Below are 5,295 nucleotides of genomic sequence, written 5' to 3' on the forward strand. Positions count from 1 at the left end.
TTGCGCCGGGGAATAAGGGGAGCAAACGCTAAGTGGGAAAACGGCCACTGACATTTACCAGTTCAGTAAGTATTAGGGATCTGCATCCGTGCATCAGTGAACACTTTTAGCTAAGGTCTTGCATGGGACTTACCTTCTGGAATGAGGCACAGGGCAAGGCAGGCTGCAAGTGCCATGCAGAGCCCCCAATCCCACTGGCAGAATCCATGCCTCATTCCATAGCCTTTCAGAATGTAGAGAAACTGGTCTGTCCTCTGTGGGAATTCTGCTTTTTATTCCCAGTCAAGACTGGCAGCTGAGCAACACACTAGATGATCAATAGGCTCATCCAGACCCTCTTGGCAACCTGCAGCAGTGCAACTTACTCTCAAACTGAAGGAAGCCAAAACCAGCATTTATATCAGACCATGGGAGGCCTTTTTGGTTCTTCAGGTAGGTGGAGCATGCAGTAGCAGAGGTTGGGTCAGCAGTTCCTGCTGCTTACCAGCCTCTATGTTGGTGAAACATTCCTGCGATGTAAGTAGAATCACTAGTTCAAGATTTCTGGTATCACTGGCAAAAAAGATGCTGGCCTTCCAGAAACAGCCCACTCAATAGGAAGATGCTTAGGAATGTGGGCTTCTGGATGATAAGATAAGATTTGTTAATAAAATGCATGAAATTTTTTTCTCTGCTCAACATTTTTCAGACAACCAGGATGGGAAATCTTTGTTCAGATATAATTAATTCCAGGGCTGTTTTGTAGAAAAAGTCCAGCAGGAACTCATTTGCATATTAGGCCACACCTCCTGATGCCAAGCCAGCTGGAACTGTGTTCCTGTGCGTTCCTGCTCAAAAAAAGCCCTGATTAATTCTATGGATTATAGATTTCAGCAGAACCTCCTTGGCCACACCTAATAGAATTGGCTGACTATGGACACCATGAGAAGTGGTAGTTCTATTCATACCACTTTAAGCTCTATTGGGGGAGGGGAACTGGCATGTTTTTTAAGCTGTCTCCCTCCCTGATGTCTTGGCTGGTGATATCCCAAAATACTAGACATGTGATGGAACACACATAGAGGATGGCATGACCATATCTTGTCAGTCCTGCCCCCTCACAAGTGGGGGAAGACCTGCACAGAGCTTGCCCCATGAATACATCCTTTTTACAAGGTTTTTAATTGTGTGGAAGTGCCTTTACACATTCACAAGTACTAGGGCTGCCAAGTCCCTTGCAGTCTCCGGCGGCGGACTTTCTTTGTGCATGCAAAGCACACGTGGCACAATGACATCACACAGAAGTGATGTCATCGGAACAGTGATGTCATGCAGTGGCCACTCTAGGCATTTCTGGGAAAACTCTATGGTTTTCCCGAATGTTCTAGCCATTTGGGAGGGGGAAACTCTATGGTACCTATTGTCGCCAGCACAATGATGTCACTTCCAGATTGAAACTCAAAGCCTGCTGTATGCAAAGGGATCCTCATTGGCATGCTAAGACAGCAAGTTCTTTGCCCTCGAATTGTTTGAGATTTTCTTGGTAGAGTGTTGTCATCAACAACCTGGAGCCGGCTACCTGAACTCAGCCGCCCTGAGCCTGCTTCGGCAGGGAGGGCAGGATATAAATAAAATAAATAAATAAATAAACGTTTGAAAAATAAAAAAGATGGAAAAGATGAGGCAATCCCTTTGCCAATATTTGTAAGATTCAGGACTGTGCACTGATTTCAACAAATATTAATTATATCATCCATATAAGGGGCTCGAGTTCTCAACAAAGGGATCTGAGCTGGGAGGCCAAATCTTTTCCATTTTATTATTTTTTCATTTTACAGTATGAAAGTTCTCCACTGTAGGGCAGACAGAGGCACAAGGGCAAGAGGTTCCCCCCATTCCATCATTTCCCACAACTAGGGCCTTTTTTGAGCAGGAACACACAGGAATGCAGTTCCAGTTGACTTGGTATCTGGGGGTGAGGCCTAATATGCAAATGAGTTTCTGCTGGGCTTTTTCTAAAAAAAAAAAAGCCCTGCCCACAACCAGGATCCTGATGCATGTGCATGCACAAGGGTATTCTTAAACAGAAACAGTGAAGAATGACAACCCTGAACTTTCTGGCATTTTCTGCAGCGGTGGCACATTTATGGAATATCTTTGACTCCTGACACCTCCTCCCAACAGTGATTTTTTTTTAAGGTTACTAAACTCCAGGTGGAACAGATGCCAGAGCAGATGCTTTGAATGGTCTTTAGCTTGGAGAAACGTCGCCTGCGGGGTGACATGATAGAGGTTTACAAGATAATGCATGGGATGGAGAAAGGAGAGAAAGAAGTCCTTTTCTCCCTTTCTCACAATACAAAAAGTCGTGGGCATTCGATGAAATTGCTGAGCAGTCAGGTTAAAACGGATAAAAGGAAGTACTTCTTTACCCATGTGGAATTCACTGCCACAGGAGGTGGTGGCGGCTACAAGCATAGCCAGCTTCAAGAGGGGATTGGATAAAAATATGGAGCAGAGGTCCATCAGTGGCTATTAGCCACAGCGTGTGTGTGTGTGTGTGTGTGTGTGTACATAAAAAATTTTTGGCCACTGTGTGACACATATGAACATATGAAGCTGCCTTCTACTGAATCAGACCCTCGGTCCATCAAAGTCAGTCTTGTCTACTCAGACTGGCAGCGCCTCTCCAGGGTCTCAAGCTGAGGTTTTTCATACCTATTTGCCTGGACCCTCTTTAGTTGGAGATGCCAGGGATTGAACCTGGGACCTTCTGCTTATCAAGCAGATGCTCTACCACTAAGCCATCGTCCCTCCCCTACACAGAGTGTTGGACTGGATGGGTCATTGGCCTGATCCAACATGGCTTCTCTTATGTTCTTCCAAATACTGATTCGGAGGTATTTGAGGGAGCCTTATACAGCTCCTGTATAATGGCTTAGAATTTGATTCAGATACTTCCGAATTGGGTATTTTGTGGATTTATAGGGGTATTTCAGGGATTTATGCACATCCCTACCTAACAATCCTCTCTGGTTTTTCCCCACCCTGAACAATTTAGTGTCATCCACAAACTTAGTTGCTTCAGTGCTTACTTCCAACTCCAAGTCATTAATGAACAAGTTAAAAAGCATTAGACTCAGTACTGAGCCCTGCATTACCCCACTGTTTACCATCTTCCACTAAGAAAATTGCCCAATTATACTCACTCTCTGTTTCCTATTAATTAACCAGTTTTTGATCCCTAAGAGGTCCCTTCCAACTCTGTTATTCTATGATTCTATTGGGTCCCCTTTGTTCACATGTTTGTTCACCCCCTTAAAGAACTCTTAACAGGTTAGTGAGACAATATCTTCTCTTAAAGAAGCCATGTTGAATCTTCCTCAATAACTTTTGTTCATCAATGTGCCTTTCCCGGTATTGAGGTCAGAGTGACTGGTCTGTAACTTCCTGGATCTACTCTGGAGCCCTTTTTAAAGATGGAGGTGACATTAGATACCTTCTAGTCTTCAGGAATGGAAGCAGATTTTAATGAAAGATTACATACTTTTGTCAGGAGATCCACAAGTTCACTTTGAGTTCTTTCAGGACTCTTGGATGAATGCCATCCAGACCTGGTGACTTATCAGGTTTTAAATTGTCAATTAGTCATAGAACCTCCTCTCTTGTCTCCTCAATCTGACTCAGGCCTTTCAACACCCCTCCTGAAATCAATGATTCTGGAGTGGGCAAACACTTCTCATCTTCCACAGTGAAATGGAAGCAAAAAATGCTTTCTGACAGAGTGTGCTGGAAGACGTCCCTCAGGGCCACTCTGGTCAGCCCAGCCTCAGCTAAAGTTCTAATGAATACAGACTCACAGACAGCCAGTTCAACAGTTGTATTAGGGTTTAGGCAATAGCAAAGTCAAGTACAGTCCAATAGTCAGTCCACTTACAGTCAGTCCAGCCAGTTCAAAGGTACAGGTAATCACAGTCCACAAGAATAGTCAGTTCACAGTCCATCAATATCCGTACATCCAACAATCCAACAGCATGCCACTCCTATCCGTCCGTTCTCCTCCACAACAGATAGAGTTTGGGTTGCTACTGTTATACTCCCACCAGCCAATCACATTACTCATTTGGCTAATGGGTTGCACATGCTACCACTTATCACCTGTATAGCAAGTGTTACATAATCCTGCTAACAGGCCCAAGAAGCCTTAAAGCGATGAGTACTGTCATTCTCCCCCATTTGTAACCTTCTTGCTATATACAGTTTATTACATCATATTCATTTCATTTCATCTCATCCCCAGTAACAAACAGCTTTCCTTATGCTTGCTAAATGTTTGTACTTTTGTGAACACATCAGATACATTTGTATTTGTTGCACAATACTCCAGCTGAATAAGACTGTCGGCTATGCACTGCTTTACGTTATAAAAGCGTACATCCGTATGTTTAGACCTTCCTTTTACACCAAGTGAGGAAGCTAGCTGTATAGCTGCTTGGTTGTTCTTCTCTCACCGTAATAGGTTGTACATTTTGCATACCCAGATCTAACAAGAGTTGTTTGAACCAAGTCAATTCTGTACATACGTTGCTAAGAGCCGCAAACTCATCCTCACACGTAGAAAGTGCCACATGTTTTTGCTTTATGGATCTCCAGCCAACTAGAGTCCCTCCCAGAAATATGGCAATCCCGGTGGTGGATTGTCTAGTTGCTGGGTCATTAGCAAAACTTGCATCTGCATAGGCTGACAAGTTAAGACTACCTTTAGGTGTCAAAAATAAACTTATATCTATAGTTTGCTTAAGGTATCTTAAGATGTGTTTAGCTGCCAGCCAATGCTTCTGTCTTGGTTGCATCGCAGCCCTGGCCAACAAATTACTTGCCATGGCTATGTCGGGCCTGGACCAGTTGGCCAAGTAGAGGAGGCAACCTATCAATGACTGATAGATTTCATGGTCAAATAAAGGACTTTCAGCACTGTCATTTTCATGTTCTGGGAACACTGGGCTATTTACTCCTTTACATTGCTCCATTTTATATTGTTTGAGCAATTGGGTGATCTTGGCCCTTTGTGACACCTTATAACCATCAGGTATTTTCTGGATCTCTAAACCAACATAGTTTTTGATGTCACCTAGATCCCTTACTGTGAACTTGGTCTTTAGTGTCTCAACAATATCATGCATCATTTTATCTGACTTACATATCACAGCTAAGTCATCCACAAAGATAAGTATGATACACTGTTGCTCCTCCTTCCCCTTGCTGAATATACAGGGGTCAGCAACACCTTGTTTAAACCCAATCATTTTTAAGGTA

The 5,295-nt window shown here is 43.4% G+C and overlaps 1 non-coding gene across 1 annotated transcript; it reads right to left on the minus strand.

Moving 5' to 3' along the window:
• Positions 1 to 2,721: 2,721 nt before the first annotated feature.
• TRNAI-GAU (transfer RNA isoleucine (anticodon GAU)) lies at positions 2,722 to 2,792 on the minus strand. Its single transcript has one exon. It is a non-coding gene; the product is annotated as a tRNA-Ile (tRNA).
• Positions 2,793 to 5,295: the final 2,503 nt, after the last annotated feature.

Source organism: Heteronotia binoei, chromosome 5, assembly GCF_032191835.1.
Source record: "Heteronotia binoei isolate CCM8104 ecotype False Entrance Well chromosome 5, APGP_CSIRO_Hbin_v1, whole genome shotgun sequence".
In the NCBI taxonomy this organism is placed as follows: domain Eukaryota; kingdom Metazoa; phylum Chordata; class Lepidosauria; order Squamata; family Gekkonidae; genus Heteronotia; species Heteronotia binoei.